Source organism: Pleurodeles waltl, chromosome 11 (genome assembly GCF_031143425.1).
Source record: "Pleurodeles waltl isolate 20211129_DDA chromosome 11, aPleWal1.hap1.20221129, whole genome shotgun sequence".
Classification (NCBI taxonomy): Eukaryota; Metazoa; Chordata; class Amphibia; order Caudata; family Salamandridae; genus Pleurodeles; species Pleurodeles waltl.
This window is the reverse complement of record NC_090450.1, coordinates 37,188,552-37,200,656: the sequence shown is the minus strand read 5'-3', so window position 1 is coordinate 37,200,656 and position 12,105 is coordinate 37,188,552. Positions and strand designations below refer to the sequence as shown.

General features: G+C 48.7%; 1 protein-coding gene across 7 annotated transcripts in view; it reads right to left on the bottom strand.

The window, feature by feature from the left end:
• The window catches only part of EIF4G1 (eukaryotic translation initiation factor 4 gamma 1), a 723,480-nt gene that overhangs the window by 586,611 nt on the left and 124,764 nt on the right, over positions 1 to 12,105 (bottom strand). Inside the window, exon 1 of one of the 7 annotated variants that reach the window (XM_069212973.1) lies at positions 9,040 to 9,113. The exons of the other annotated variants lie outside the window; for them this stretch is intronic. The gene's annotated coding sequence lies outside the window, so the exon portion shown is untranslated. Of the gene's footprint in view, positions 1 to 9,039; positions 9,114 to 12,105 lie in introns of those variants that run through there. 7 annotated transcript variants of the gene reach the window in all.

The window sequence follows — 12,105 nt, the reverse complement described above, 5'->3', positions numbered from 1 at the left end:
CCAATCAAACATTTAATCTAAGGCGAGCACTTACCAGAAGTTGGCATATCCTTCAAACAGACCCGGATCTACAGGAATATGTGTGGAATAGTCCTGCACTAACTTTCCGTAAGGGTAGGTCACTTAAAGACAATCTCAATCCTAATATGGTGCTTAGTAGCATCAATTCTGAGAGTGGGAGATCTAGAATCTCAGGGTTTTACTGTTGTCATCAATGCAAAGCATGCAAATATAGTAAGGACTCCAAAAATGTAATATGGGGCGCTGGTCAAGGTGAATATGCCATCAAGGGTTTCTTTACATGTAACACAGATTTCTGTGTATACTGCTTACGATGTCCATGTGACAAAATGTGGGCAGTACAATCCATAAAGAAAAAAAGAGAAGGCTGGAGGATGTAAGAGCCATACGTAATTGATCGTAGCTACCCTGTAGCACGACACTTTCATGAAGTACATCAAGGTGATGAAAAACAACTCACATATTTGGTCTGTGATCAGATTAAACTTAACTCACGAGGTGGTGATAGACAGAAGATGTTACAAGTTCTTGAATCAAAATACATCATTACATTTATGACTGTTTCCCAATGGGTTAAACTTAAGTGAAGAGATGAATACTCATCTTGGTAGTTAAATGATTATTTACTGGACTCTGATTTCTTTTTGAGTTTCCTTTGATATTCATTGTAGGAAGTTGGCTCTGTATGTGCTATTTCAAAGTGAGGAATAGCATGCACAGAGTCCAAGGGTTCCCCTTAGAGGTAAACTAGTGGTAAAAATAGATAATACTAATGCTCTATTTTGTGGTAGTGTGGTCGAGCAGTAGGCTTATCCAAGGAGTAGTGTTAAGCATTTGTTGTACATACACATAGACAATAAATGAGGTACACACACTCAGAGACAAATCCAGCCAATAGGTTTTTGTATAGAAAAATCTCTTTTCTTAGTTTATTTTAAGAACCACAGGTTCAAATTCTACATGTAATATCTCATTCGAAAGGTATTGCAGGTAAGTACTTTAGGAACTTTAAATCATAAAAATTGCATGTATACTTTACAAGGTATTGACAAATAGCTGTTTTAAAAGTGGACACAGTGCAATTTTCACAGTTCCTGGGGGAGGTAAGTTTTTGTTAGTTTTACCAGGTAAGTAAGACACTTACAGGGTTCAGTTCTTGGTCCAAGGTAGCCCACCGTTGGGGGTTCAGAGCAACCCCAAAGTCACCACACCAGCAGCTCAGGGCCGGTCAGGTGCAGAGTTCAAAGTGGTGCCCAAAACACATAGGCTAGAATGGAGAGAAGGGGGTGCCCCGGTTCCGGTCTGCTTGCAGGTAAGTACCCGCGTCTTCGGAGGGCAGACCAGGGGGGTTTTGTAGGGCACCGGGGGGGACACAAGCCCACACAGAAATTTCACCCTCAGCAGCGCGGGGGCGGCCGGGTGCAGTGTAGAAACAAGCGTCGGGTTCGCAATGTTAGTCTATGAGAGATCTCGGGATCTCTTCAGCGCTGCAGGCAGGCAAGGGGGGGTTCCTCGGGGAAACCTCCATTTGGGCAAGGGAGAGGGACTCCTGGGGGTCACTTCTCCAGTGAAAGTCCGGTCCTTCAGGTCCTGGGGGCTGCGGGTGCAGGGTCTCTCCCAGGCGTCGGGACTTAGGATTCAAAGAGTCGCGGTCAGGGGAAGCCTCGGGATTCCCTCTGCAGGCGGCGCTGTGGGGGCTCAGGGGGGACAGGTTTTGGTACTCACAGTATCAGAGTAGTCCTGGGGTCCCTCCTGAGGTGTTGGATCTCCACCAGCCGAGTCGGGGTCGCCGGGTGCAGTGTTGCAAGTCTCACGCTTCTTGCGGGGAGTTTGCAGGGTTCTTTCAAGGCTGCTGGAAACAAAGTTGCAGCCTTTCTTGGAGCAGGTCCGCTGTCCTCGGGAGTTTGTCTTTTCGAAGCAGGGGCAGTCCTCAGAGGATGTCGAGGTCGCTGGTCCCTTTGGAAGGCGTCGCTGGAGCAGGATCTTTGGAAGGCAGGAGACAGGCCGGTGAGTTTCTGGAGCCAAGGCAGTTGTCGTCTTCTGGTCTTCCTCTGCAGGGGTTTTCAGCTAGGCAGTCCTTCTTGTAGTTGCAGGAATCTAATTTTCTAGGGTTCAGGGTAGCCCTTAAATACTAAATTTAAGGGCGTGTTTAGGTCTGGGGGGTTAGTAGCCAATGGCTACTAGCCCTGAGGGTGGGTACACCCTCTTTGTGCCTCCTCCCAAGGGGAGGGGGTCACAATCCTAACCCTATTGGGGGAATCCTCCATCTGCAAGATGGAGGATTTCTAAAAGTTAGTCACCTCAGCTCAGGACACCTTAGGGGCTGTCCTGACTGGCCAGTGACTCCTCCTTGTTGCTTTCTTTGTTCCCTCCAGCCTTGCCGCCAAAAGTGGGGGCCGTGGCCGGAGGGGGCGGGCAACTCCACTAAGCTGGAGTGCCCTGCTGGGCTGTGACAAAGGGGTGAGCCTTTGAGGCTCACCGCCAGGTGTCACAGCTCCTGCCTGGGGGAGGTGTTAGCATCTCCACCCAGTGCAGGCTTTGTTACTGGCCTCAGAGTGACAAAGGCACTCTCCCCATGGGGCCAGCAACATGTCTCTGGTGTGGCAGGCTGCTGGAACTAGTCAGCCTACACAGACAGTCGGTTAAGTTTCAGGGGGCACCTCTAAGGTGCCCTCTGGGGTGTATTTTGCAATAAAATTTACACTGGCATCAGTGTGCATTTATTGTGCTGAGAAGTTTGATACCAAACTTCCCAGTTTTCAGTGTAGCCATTATGGTGCTGTGGAGTTCGTGTTTGACAGACTCCCAGACCATATACTCTTATGGCTACCCTGCACTTACAATGTCTAAGGTTTTGTTTAGACACTGTAGGGGTACCATGCTCATGCACTGGTACCCTCACCTATGGTATAGTGCACCCTGCCTTAGGGCTGTAAGGCCTGCTAGAGGGGTGTCTTACCTATACTGCATAGGCAGTGAGAGGCTGGCATGGCACCCTGAGGGGAGTGCCATGTCGACTTACTCGTTTTGTCCTCACTAGCACACACAAGCTGGCAAGCAGTGTGTCTGTGCTGAGTGAGAGGTCTCCAGGGTGGCATAAGACATGCTGCAGCCCTTAGAGACCTTCCTTGGCATCAGGGCCCTTGGTACTAGAAGTACCAGTTACAAGGGACTTATCTGGATGCCAGGGTCTGCCAATTGTGGATACAAAAGTACAGGTTAGGGAAAGAACACTGGTGCTGGGGCCTGGTTAGCAGGCCTCAGCACACTTTCAATTGTAAACATAGCATCAGCAAAGGCAAAAAGTCAGGGGGCAACCATGCCAAGGAGGCATTTCCTTACATTCATGTATTAGTTTTGTAAAGATGATTGGTTTTAATTTTGATACAAAGTTTCTTTTGGGGGTGTAGGTGGTTTCACTGTATCTAATTTTGATAGAGACATGAAATATAACAGGATTGTTAAGTACAGTATATAAGGTTATGTAGTTAATTGATTAATTGAATATATAACTTGAAGCATTTGCATATATTTAAGTCAGCTATATTATGATATGGATATACTTTTGTGATACTATGGCTTATGTAACCGTTACAAGATGGCGATCACTGTACTTGGACAAGTATCTGTATGGTGGTTTAAGTCCTTTCTTTATGTCTATGTATTTATGTCTGTTGCATGCAGTATTCCCCCATCCGTGAACAAGGCTACTGCTGAAACGCGTTGGGAGGAGGACCATTTTTCTTCTAATATATTTTTGGAACCGTCCGTTTTGTGTCTTGATTAGGAGGACCATTTTTCTTCTAATATATTTTTGGAACCGTCCGTTTTGTGTCTTGATTTCTTGTCCTATTGGGTGAGACAAGTTGATATATATATATATATATATATATATATATATATATATATATATATATATATATATATCTCAAGGCTACGGCTGAAACGCGTTGCGGAAGCATTGTTTCACTAAACATATGCACCAACGAGTGTCCGAGCAGGTCCTTTGTACTGTGGAGGAGTTGGTGCTGTATATATGTGGATTGTTGGGTCCACGCTCGGACCGCCATAGTTTTCTGTAACCTTTGGATTTCAAAACTTTTTTGGTGAGTATATATATATATATATATACACACACATATATATATATATATATATATATATATATATACACACACATATATACACACACACACACAGAAGCTTTTTTTATTGCAAGATCCTTGCAGACAGCTAGCGAGATTCAAGCAACAATCTTAACAGCACAACTCGTCAGCATCTTTGATCAAAATATCTACCCGGGAAGAAAAAGAAAATCCACCCTTAAATGCCTACTAGCTTTAACAATCTTTACACAATCAATTTGTCAGGCATACGAGTTTATAGTAGCTTTCAATTATTTTTTTTTTTAAATAAAAAAATAAAGAAAAACAAGCTAACAGCATTCTGGAATATTTTTTTCTAGCTAACGAAACTGAGGCAACCTATATTGTTTGATCTTAAGCTTTCAAAGAAGTCAACCATGAGGCATGATGTCATAAATTTAGAGTGAACAAAATTACAGTTTGGAAAAACAAAATACTAGCTCACCTTTTAGGACTCAAATATATAACAGTTTGGCAAGGGGTGGGGGGCAACAGCGCTAAAACACTTTACTACCGAGGTAATCTGAAATTCCATGTAACATAATACGTATATATATGTAGGCTTTATTATATAGGAAACACAATCTACCCTTAAATGCCTATGCACTTAAACATGAGATTTTCACAAAGGTCAGGCTTACTGTCCTTATCAACAGCCTAAACACCTTTAGGGCCATAACTGTTACCACTGACTGGTCGCCATAACCAACTCAGAACTTTTGACCAGGTCTTAAGAGTTCCTACAAAGTAACCATCAGATTTACCATGACAAAACAATAAATGGGTACAAAATTAGTTGTCAAAACAATATAACATCCCTAGTAATAAAGCCCAATAAGGATTACCATAGCGCAAATCTTCTAGGCCTGGTTCGTTCATGTGGGTCATCAACACTGAAATCCCTGTCTGTTGTGGGAATCTGCCAGTCTGCAGATTTTAGCACAGTTTAATAACAACCCACCCTTAAAAACCTATTGCCTTAAACACGCTCTTCACAAGTAGGGCTTCATTAAAAACAGATCACACCTCAGGAATCGGACATAACGTTTTCCAGTAAACCGATACGGCCTCTATGCTCTATTGGCTTGACACTCTTCAAATACGACTACTAAAGTGTGCATAAACTGGCAATCAGATTTACAATTATAAAATTAGACATATGCACAAAATTACAAGTAGCAAAATATACAACCACCCTCCCAATAAGGCCTAATGAAAATCATCCAAGTGACAACTCCCAGAGAAAGTCAAAAACGGTGTGCACACTAAATCCTCACGTACTGTAGTAATCTGACATTTCAAGTAATAAAATACCCATCAGTAGGCTTTAATATACAACATAAATCAACACTTAAATGCCTGTTCACTTTAACGAACAAGTTATATACGTTGTGTTTTCTAACTGCAGATAACCTTGTGGATGTTCTCCTAGAGACATTGGATGCAGAAACTTTAAAGCAATACTTCTGACCGCCAACAGGTGGTGCTATGCTGCTCCGCATCAAAGTTGCCGTACTGCAGAGGTGACAATCAGTCTCACATAAGCACCACCCATGTGCAATGACGTCATTTGCTTTTGTAGGCTGTCTGCGTCCTCTGAGGCAAAGAGCATCAGCAAATTGGTATGACCAGTGTGCAAATCAAGACTTGGACTTTTATTTTTTTATGAAGAAGTCCGATTCTCAGAATGAGAGATGTGGAGGGTTGATTAGTAAAGGAGACTTCTTCAATGGAAGGAAAGCTAGTGTCTGCAGAACACTCTGGGCCCCTGGCAACTTGTATTGCATCATACCACTTTCCACACACAAAGGTTGGGAATCCACCTCAGATGTTTGGCATCTGCACGAAAGGAGCCGTTTCTGCAAGTGCCATCAGAAAAAAATCTGACACCAGAGTTGGTGCTGAACCCAAAGCTGGTTTGATGGGCAGATTGCACAGAGAACAGACACGCTGACAGAAGTCCGACTGGAGGCCCTTGCAGATTCTTGTAGTCCAAAGGCTTGACAGAGGGAGCAAAGCCTCCATTTGCTGTATTGTTGCAGCTGGGCCTGGAAACTTGTGGTGGATCAGGAGTAGGCTTGGGATCTGCTCCAATGGACATCAAGAGTAAGACTGGGTAGCACATTAACCTCACGCCTGGTCTCAAATTTGAAAGTAACGGGAAAGGTCAGACCCCAGCATAATTTCTTATGCTTCTTGGGCTTACCCAAAGACTTCTGTCGCAGTGACGATCTGCCTCAGGAACAGGACCGTTCTTTCAAGTTCGACCGGTCAAGGTGTGCAGTCTTCCAATTTTTGGTGACCTACACGTTTGCCTCACAGACCCACAGTGCCTTCAGATTAATCAGGGAACAGCAGTCACGGGCCCTGGATCATAGCCCTGATGCAGGCATCATTTGCATACCTCGTGTGGGTCTGTCACTGCATTTGTCTCACAGTGCCTGCACAAATTGAACCCTGTTTCCTAGGGAGGTGAGGTTTTCCCCAACACACCGGGAAAATGTTAGTGAAAAGTTTTGAAAAGTCATTGAAAAAGACTATGGAGTAGCACTGGGTCAGTCTGAAGTCAAGTACAGAAAGGAAGTGACATCAGGGGATATGGGTGGTGCATTTATGCGGCTCAGTAACTTCGGCAGTAGAACTAGGTTGGAGATGAACGATACCACCTCACTGGCAGCAGGAGTACTGCTTTAATGTTTCTGAAACCAGTCAGACGCCTGAGGAATATTGACATGGTGTGGCACCTGCAGTTAGAAGTATGCATCAAATATCCTTTTCAAATAAATGTTATGCCTATTTCCTTTATGTAAACATTCCACAATGAACAGGCCTGACCCTTGGCCATTATCATTGGCATGCAACCATAACCAACTTGGTTCTGCAATAGAGAGCAGAAGCTTTGCCACAAGCAATAAAGTGCAATACAGGAAGCATATTTTTGCGGACGCACACACAATCAGCCAAATTAAATCCTGTACTCCGAGAAACTAACATGTGGGTGGAGCCTAAACCCCCACACTCACTACTACTCTGAAAGTTCTCCATTGCTCACACAAGGTAAGCAAGGCCTAAAAATCCATGTATGTCACTGCAGCCATGGGAATCACCTGCTGCTCTCAAACAGCACTCGGGGTACAGGGTCAAGACTGGTTTGCATATGGCTGCGTGCAAACTGGGGTGGGAGGATTGGTTCCGCATTCTGTCCACTTGTGCTGTCGCTGGAAGTGCGCTGATCATGCCCAGACGTGGAACCCCTTGCTCACCGTGCCACCGGATTCAAGCTAGACTGGCAGATGAAGGGTGATATCCTGAAACCGGTCCCAGGATGCTTTTTTCCAGTCCGGTTGGGGGGGGTGGTTCTGCATTCCGGCCATCATTTGTGTTTGTTTGCTGTTGGTTCAGGCAGCTGGATGGAGGATAAAAACGTTTTCCTGTGTATGCACACAAAAACTTATGGCCAATCTAAACATACTCACCTTCACCAACATTTGGGCGGAGCTATAGACCCTCTATGCAATACCGCTGAAAACTCTTTTAAGTTAATCACATAAAAGTCAGACATGCTTTCAATCCAGCCCAAAAACCATCGGGAGGGTCTGTGGAAATGCCAAAGGTACATGTCGGTGAACGTGTGCTCTCGGGGAGCCCTAGGACCGAGGAAAGGATGTGGGGTACCCCGTTCTGTCACTCAGAGAGGAGAGGCAGTCACAGGAAACTGAGGCACGCAGGAGAGTAGCAATGGGCTGGTGTTATAAGGGCAATCTGCACTGGGACAGAAACCGCAGGGTGGCACGGGAGGCGAGGTGATGCCCACAAAAAGGGCATGTGTTAACCCGGCGTCAGAGCTTACTTTTAATGTCCGATGAAGAAAATAAAACCGGAGACTGACAAATACCACGATTATTAATAGAGCACCATCTTCACCAAACAGCCAAGCGCAAGGCAAAACGTTGACGACTTTGTGTCCACGGTAAGTCGCCAACATGAGCCACTGGAGGCCACTGCAGCGCATATTTTAGGAGTGCGGGGGAATGGTGAGAGGTTATGCGTCAAACGTTCATTGGACCAAAAATCAATCCTAGACGAGGGGCGATCCCTTCCAGGCCCCCATCACAGCACTTCAGGGGCCCCTGGGAAAGAGGCCTAAAATTGCCACCAAGTAGACAAAATGATGAACGCCACTTGCACTGGCCCACATTGATGCGTGATGGAGACCCCAAAAGCCCCCAGTGCAACAATGTACGGAGGGCCCTGGAAGGCAACGCTCGACTCTTGAAAACTAAGTGCTCACCGAAGGTACTTTGCAGGCGCATCCCCTAAGCTGCATCTGAACTGGGGGAGGTGCAGCGCGTTGGCAGGCTAAGAATGAAACCTCTTAGCATGGACGCGTTACTCCGGAGATGGGATTGTTACCTCGGCAACTTTCTACATCGACTGTATGCCTGCAGAAAGGTTATTTAACGAAATGTATATCCCCCCCCCCCCTTCCTAAAGGCAGTCAAACAAATAGCCGTCTATAATAACGTAAACTCCACGTGGCAGCAGTACCTCTTACGGCGATATTCACTACTCGTAGTTTCAAAGGCTCCTTCCTTGCAAATGGGAAAACAGAAGCCCCTTTAAAACAAACAGGAGAACTCGGCCATAGAAACAGTGCCCGGCCCAAACAAGCCCCCTTTCCCTGAGGTGGTACCAAACGATTCCTCAGTTTGGAAGATGTGAGGGGAAGACACACAAGTCCCGTGGCTTCCAGTAAAAAATAAAGAATCAAATCGGATTAGGAAAGCCTTCACTGATACAGTTCAGAACACCCTCCAATAGGGGGGTTGCATCTCCAGCCCGCTCGCCTCAAAGACAAATCACTCGGCCTTACCAGTGGTGTATTTTCCTCTGTCACAGTCAAGCTTCCAAAACGGAATTACATTTCTATCTCTAAGGTAACTATGAACAGTTCCCGGGTCGCAAATCAACTCCTCCCCCGATAACTGATTGGAGGAGCAGACCTTTGACCCACTGTGTATGTACCTTTTATCATGCTGAATGAGCCCAGGAGCCCTGCCCACCTCGGACAAAGGAAGGGTCACCCCCGCTGGGCCTCTAACTGAATCAGTAGCACCCTGGGTCAGTGGAGCCCAAACCTTGACGGCACCGGGGAAAAAAAAAATACGACTTGAAAGCGGACATGGATGCCAGGCCCTAGTTGGGAGAGTTGAATTAGCTCAGATGAAGGCTAAAACCGCGATCCTTTTGGCGTTAAAACAAGAACTGTAAGGAGGCCTTTCCATGGTGCAGGTGAAACGGACAGCAGCAGTCTGCAGTTAGCTAGCACCACTAAATGCTCTCCGATAGGTTGTGCATCGCGAAACTTCATGGTCTGTACAATGCTAGAGCATGTGTTAAGGGCCTTCTAGAGCCGACAAGGTTAAAGCGCCTGCAGAAAAGCAACAAGGCGGTGCACAGGGTCCTGTGGCCCGGGCGAGGAGCGATGACGTCGTCCGTGGGCGCCAGCTGTACTGCCCTCAGCACTTGCACCTGAATTTCCAGCGAAAACAAAGGAACGGTTGGCCAGGTTCTGCGTAAAGACGCGGCCATGCCAGTAAAGTGCCCAGTCTCGTACCACTGGCACCGCTCTACCAGGGCAGACATGTCTAAAGAAGGGAGTGCCATCTCCCTCCAGCGCGAGTGGTTTAGTCAAGCCCGGCCTGTGATTACTACCCAGGGAGCCAGGGGCGTCTGCGAGGCCGCGGCGGGGCAGGGTAATCCGCTGCGCATCAGTCATCGCCGGGGAGGACCGTCTGCGGTGGCGACACGGAGGGGTCGGGCACATCCCTCCCTCGGCGCTGTGGAGCCGTGCACACACACTGGGCAGAAGTACAGGGCAGGACTGTAGAATCCAAGATTCTGGCCCACGGCGAGCAGTCATGTGGCTGTGAACTGCAAGGTCTCACATGGCGTCCAACGGCGGCGGGGCGCTGGACAACCGCACTCTGCGCCCCATAAGGCACAAACCGCACAGTAATCAACAATGAGGGGCACACAGCACGGCTGCAAGGCCGAGGAGCCACAGTACCGAAGAAGGACGGAGGCTCCAGGGCACGGAGGAGCATTCTCGGGTCTCTGAGCACTTTCTGTGCAAATCGTGCGACCCCCTGCACACAGGCTCCACAGACTATTGTCGAGTGTCACAATGGAGATTGTCCAGTGTTAGGGGAAACCAGATCGTACCTAGACATACTTCATATTCCGGTCACGTATCATTGTGAAGCATAGTGCACATGTATACACACATTGCGTTTATTGTATACAAAGATACACAAACTTTGTCGAGGGCCCCGATTTTTATCTGTGGTCGCCTCCATCCTCCATTTCAAATTTCACTTTCACAGCAGACCATCTTAAAACTCTCCACTGAACTCCTGGGGGGTTAAGACGTACATATCTATAGCCGATTAGCGCCCTAGCGGGCAGAAGGCCTGGCCATGCTGTCTCCTATGAGTGCACATTCCATTAGACAACCACCGCCTTTAAATACAAGCAACACCTGCTCCCCTCCCCCACCTGCCAAGCACTCCTCCCACCCTCTCGGAGGCGCACGGAGCTGAGCAGCAGGCAGGCCGTGCCAGCCGTCCCCTCCACGCCCATCGACGCTCCCTGGAGGAAGGGAGCCCCGGGGTGGCATTGCTGCCGGCTATGGCTGAAGGCAGAGAGCTCTGAAGTTCCCATCCAGCATCCGCGGCTTAAACGCACCGAGTCCGCCATCTGCAGATGCCAGGCGCGGGCAGAGGCAGGGCTGGGCCGGCGCTCCAGGCCGCTTGGCACGGGCACTGGGCGGGCGCTCTGCCAAGGATGGCCCAGAGACCAGCGCTCAGAGAAGGAGCGCGGCTGCAGCATGTCTCGAACCTGACACTGCGGGTGCTTGATGCCTTTAACCACCCTCTTCAACCTCTGCCCCACCCGTCACCACTCAGTTACACAAGAACGTGGCTGTCATAGCAAGCCATGTACGCGCCAGCTGGGTGAGGCACAACCAGTTTTTTGTATTTTTTTTAAATATCGAGAGCCATCGCTTCACCCAAGCCGGTACAACGAAAGTGTTGGAAAGCCCTGAGAGAGAAGGCGAGAGGCGGCAGACCCTGCAAGTATTACCAAGCTCTCTCTGTAATACCACATCATATCAAGGGTATAGCAAAGCTTGGGAGGGCGCCCTCTCAAATGCCAGACACCTGTGGAGACAGAGTGAGCATGACATCGTGCCTACTTGCCATAGGCACTGAGGCAGCCGCTGATCTGCCAGTGGTGCCACTCGCACCAGGCACTGGGGAGGCCACTGACCAGCCTGAGGTGCACCAGGCATTGGGGCAGCGGCTGAGCTCCGGCCAGTGTCTCCGGAACACTGGGGCAGCCGCTGAGCTGCTGGCATAGGCCCTCCAGGCATTGGGGCAGCCACAGAGCTCCAGCCTGAGGTGCGCCACGCACCAGGGCAGCCGCTGACCTGCCAGTCATTCCAGGCAAAGGGGCGTCCGCTGACTGGCATGAAGCAGAGGAGGCACTCGGGCAGCCACTGTCCTGCCAGCTGTGCTCCAGGCATGGGGCAGCCGCTGACCTGCCTGAGGCGCTCTAAGCTGCAGGAGCTCCTGAACTCCAGCCAGATGCTCTCCAGCTGAGCTCCAACCAGAGGCCCTCCAGGCATTGGGGAAGCCGCTGAGCTCCAGCAAGACTTTCCAGGCATTGGGGCAGCAGCTGAGCTGCAGGCAGAGGCTCTCCAGGCATTGGGGCAGCCGCTGAGCTGCAGGCAGAGGCTCTCCAGGCATTGGGGCAGCCGCTGGGGGTCCACGCACTGGGGCCGACGCTGACCTGCCAGTCATTTTAGGCAAATGGGCAGCCGCTGACCGGCCTGAAGCAGAGGAGGCACTCGGGAAGCCGCTGTCCTGCCAGCTGT